Consider the following 4,618-nt stretch of genomic DNA (forward strand, 5'->3'; position numbering starts at 1 on the left):
TGACCCTGGGTTCGATCTGAAATGGTAGCCAGAGTTAGGTGCTGCGATAATGGTGTCATCGTCCACAATTATTTGGGATCTTCCTTTTCTCTTTGATGCTTTCTTTGCTTCTGTAGCCTTGATTTGTTTCTCCTCTTCCTCCTTTAGTTGCTTCTCATATTCCTCTATCAACTTTAAGGTTTCTTCATATAGTTCGCTATCAACCTCTAGTGTGTCAGGCAAGTTTCCCTCCTTTATCATTTTGTCCTTGCCCATGTGAATTAGCTTGTACGTATTTCCACCCTGGTTTTTCATAATCTGCACAAGGACAGACTGCAAGGTGACATACACTTTGGCAAGTGTATTCACGTCATATGCATCGTAAGCTTGTTCTACTGATTCTATCAATTCTTTGAGAGTATTAGGTGCACTCTCAAATGCCAAGGATTGGATTGAACTGAAGAAGCAGAGATCCAGAACATTCACATCTGGGGAGTTAGGAGGTTGAAAAGTCAACCTAATATCCAATCCTGAAGCTTTTACGGTGGCTTGAAAAATAGGATCATCAGGCGGAACATGTGTTCTTGCATTGTCCTGTTGTATCCATATGGTTCCCACGTCTCCATCGTCGGGCCATACTTCAACAATTGCTGGAATTACCTTCTCACAGAGGTATTCCCGCATCACCTCTCTAGTAACATTGAGATTCTTTAGCATCAAATCGCCTTTTGTTTGATACTTTGAGTTGTACTTGGCCACATCCTCTATGACAAAAGCCCAAATTCCGACCTTTCCATCAAATGTCATATTACCTTGTGCATCAAATCTTGGTCTTGCAACCAGAGTTAGGAACATCACCTTACCGATGTTGTTATGGTTATGGATAGTGCGAACTGGATCCGGTTCTTCCGGGAGTTAGGTAATATGTTCGATTGCGCTTTGTCATATCAAACCATTTTTCATCCATATGCATTATGTTCCCCATCATTTTGAAGATAACCTTTGCATCTGTTATTGATGGTTCATCTATCATTGAGATGCAATATAGCAGTCTTCTTAGTCTATTTTCCAAAGATAGATATGGCTTCAGACTATTAGTATGGCGCCTTAAATCGCCCCATGCCAACCGTCTTTGTAGTGTTGAGAAAGGGACACCAAGGGACCTTGCCAGCGCCCTCAGTGTACCCCTTTGGTTCAATGGAACTTGAGGAACCCTTTCATCCAGATTAAGCTCTCTCCTCTTTCTTCCACACATCTTCCGATTATTGGAGAAATCAACCACTTCATTCCTGGCCTCTTGATCCATTGCCTTCTTCCATGCCTTCTCGACTGACCGAAGACTTATTCCCAAGAGTTGAGCCACATTTTCTTTATCTGCCTTCACAACAGGTCTATCTTTGCCTAAAGCTTTCAATGCAATATATGAGGCAAATTTGCTTCTCTCTGGCACATCTTTACGGCGCCGCTGCAAATTACGTTCTTCTTCTGGATTCTGGTCTAGCTCCGCAGCTTGTTCTTGTTCTGGATTCTGGTCTAGCTCCACAGCTTGTTCTTGTTCTTGTTCGTCTGGAATGTGACCTGGCTGAGCAGCTTGTTCTTGTTCTTCTGGAGTATGTGGACTGAAGTTCAGATCCAGAACCCTCCCTACATCATCCTCCACTTCTGGAGGAGTTGAGTTGATATCAATGAGCAGGACCATTTTCGCGTATTATGGACCAGCTGCAGAAAAGAAATCCATGTCAGTACAATGTTCCATATTATAAGCATGACTGTAGCATACTACTGATGGTTAGTATTGTGTAAGCTCATCTAATCTTCTTGTTCCACTTCAGGTATGAGGAGGAGCAGTTAGTGGAGAAGCACACCAACATCGCCGCAAAAAGCACGACAACTAATATGATTGTTACCTTACTGTCCATTGCATGAACATCTGCTTTACATCGAGATTCTGGCATGATAATAGTGATTCATGGCAGCTACCTAAACTAAGCATTACATGATTACATGGTCTGCAGGATTTTATACTGATTGTTACTTCCTTTGATGCAGATCACAAGCAGAAGATGGCGTCGGTGTCCCTGTGTCCAACAACGTGGTAACCTGGTAGTTATGCTGTTTCTGCTTATGATCAGCGGATACCAAGATACTTTGATCCCGGGGAAACTATATTGGAAACTTGCTTTAACTGTGGATTGTTTGGACACAATGCGAAGCAGTGCACGCAGGTTGGTCTCTCTAGCTCCGAGGAATTATCGCTCGGTGACTTGGGTATGTCCACTCATGTCCTTGACGAGCTCACTGTATGCGGTTTACTCATGCCCTTGACGACCTCAAATTTTGAGTTCTCTGAATTTTGGTGAGCCTGACAAGAAGATGTGCACGTTTTTCAGGAGCTACAAGAACGGGTTCATGTGGCACGACCTCGCCGAGGATGACCTCGTCCTCCCGGCCACAGACGGCGAGTATGTGCTCAAGGGCTCCGAGCTCCTGGACCAACCTTCTTCTGTGGTGTCATCTTTTGCTTGTTTAAATATACAGGTCAGTTTTACCATGGTAGTAATGGCAACCAGAAGCAGCAGAGCAGGTAAGGAAGGCTAGTAAGGAGTAGTATGGATTGCTTATGTATTGTTTATGTTGATATATTCAGTCATGGTAGTGTTTGTGTGATTTTGGTGCCAATTTATTGGGTGCTGCCAGGTGCAACTTGTAGATTATTGGGTCCTGCCAATTTACAGTTGAAGTTCTCTTTTTTTTTTGGCCAAACTAAGATTCAATGACATGATATTCCCTTAGAGCAGCCTACAGACATGATATTCACAGTTCAAACTGAAATGTGTAGGGAGGCCGTGGCATCCTTGAAGATAACTGGCGGTATCACTGGAAAAGATATGCTGGATCAGCGCAGGTTAGTTGATGCTGGAGTAGCGAAGATACAAGTGGCATATTTGGTACTGGCTATGATGGGAGCAGTCTATTGCAGTTGCATGATCCTATCCAGGGAAAGGAGCTCCCAACTGCAGAAACAGGTGAGACCCTCCTCCTAACCAGCATTGACAGATGAACATTGACAGATGACCCATTCCTGACGCAGCTGAGGAGCCCCTGGATGGAGAGCCTCTGCTTGTCTCCCTTCTACGCCAGCGTTCTCAATTTCTAGAACCAGAGCAATAGCAATAGTAATCTGCTTTACGCCAGTGCATTGACAGATGAACATGACCCAGCTACGTGACTTCTTGGTTCCAGGGTGCAGGTGGTGGGCTGGCCGCCCGTGGGCGTGTACAGGAAACCAGCGGGCGGTGGGCTGTACGTCAAGGTGAGCATGGACGGTGGGCGCGTACCTGCGTGCGGTCGCTGGGGAGCAGCGGCGCGCGGTCACCGGGGAGCAGCAGCGCAAGGTCGCCGGGGAGCAGCGGCGACGGGAGCAGCGGCGCGCAGTCGCCGGGGAGCAGCGGCGTGTGGGCGCCGCGGTCGCCGGGGGAGCAGCGGCGTGCGGTCGCCGGGGAGCAGCGGCGTGCGGGCGCCGCGGTCGCCGGGGAGCAGCGGCGCGCGGTCGCCGGGGAGCAGCAGCGCGCGGTCGCCGGATGCGAGGAACAGGACGGGAGGACCTGATTGTAAAAGTTTTTAAAATTTTAAGGGGCTTTCTGTAAAATTGAATTAAAACGCCCGCCCGCCCAGTTTTTCGGGTCGGAGGGAGTACATAATTTCTTTGTTAGTTTTGCTTTCGTTTATCTTTCTGAAGAATTTATATTTGAGAAATCATCATATTGCAGACTGGACCATTGATGCGTATTAGTTATGCAGCCAATTTTCTTTCGAGAATGGCCGGGGGTTACTTTTCACCGGTTGTGATCTGTTTCATGGTAGTAGTTAATGAAAAACAGGTGAAGGTAAGAGAGGGATAAAAAATACAGTGCCTTGAAGAATCAAGGAAGAATCAGCTCAAGCGTTGGCCTGTCCTGAACTCTACATCTTCTAGACCAAACGGAAGGTCGGCAGTCGTCACAGCTGGGACGCAAGATGCCTTCAGTTGAGCAAGCCCAGGAGATGAAGATGACGTCGTTCAGAGCTTCCGACATGCAAGCCATGGATTTCGAGCTCCAACCGCTGGGCATGGGGTTGCTAAGGACCTGCTTGAAAATCTTTTTTGCGTCTCTACAGTATCAGCAATGCCATCGTCACATCTAGCTAAGTTTTTTCGCAATCTGTTATATATATTTCTTCTATACTATTATATTTGCGTTGATCGTAGGTCGTACAATATATTTGATGAAGGAGATTGGAAGCATCATATCCGTACCATCCGATTTCTTTTCTTCGTTTGCTGCCCTCTCTTTGTTACTGCTAAGTCCGTACCAAATCAATTTTTCTGTATTCCTTTCCTACTATTGGTCCACATGCAATTAAATAATTAATTCATTGCATATCCTACAACGGTAAATCCGGATTGAATCAGATCATTTTTTCTCTTTCCTAAATCATTAGCATGCAATTAAATCAGTTTTCTTCTTTCCGTTTATACAGAGTATAGTCACGCAACGATGTTTGTTTTCTTGGCACCATATCCCTTTTTTCTCAAACAAAATTAATTCGCGGCTGGAGTATTTGCTCATGGAGAATGACGAGCTTTCACCCAGCATGT

The 4,618-nt window shown here is 45.7% G+C and overlaps 1 long non-coding RNA gene across 1 annotated transcript; it reads left to right on the forward strand.

Annotated features, from left to right (window-relative positions):
- Nucleotides 1-1,494: 1,494 nt before the first annotated feature.
- Nucleotides 1,495-2,501, forward strand: LOC139830713 (uncharacterized). The gene is made up of 3 exons (XR_011744002.1): nucleotides 1,495-1,717; nucleotides 1,812-2,247; nucleotides 2,370-2,501. It is a non-coding gene; the product is annotated as an uncharacterized lncRNA (long non-coding RNA).
- The last annotated feature ends 2,117 nt before the right edge of the window (nucleotides 2,502-4,618 follow it).

Source organism: Lolium perenne, chromosome 1 (genome assembly GCF_019359855.2).
Source record: "Lolium perenne isolate Kyuss_39 chromosome 1, Kyuss_2.0, whole genome shotgun sequence".
Lineage (NCBI taxonomy): Eukaryota > Viridiplantae > Streptophyta > Magnoliopsida > Poales > Poaceae > Lolium > Lolium perenne.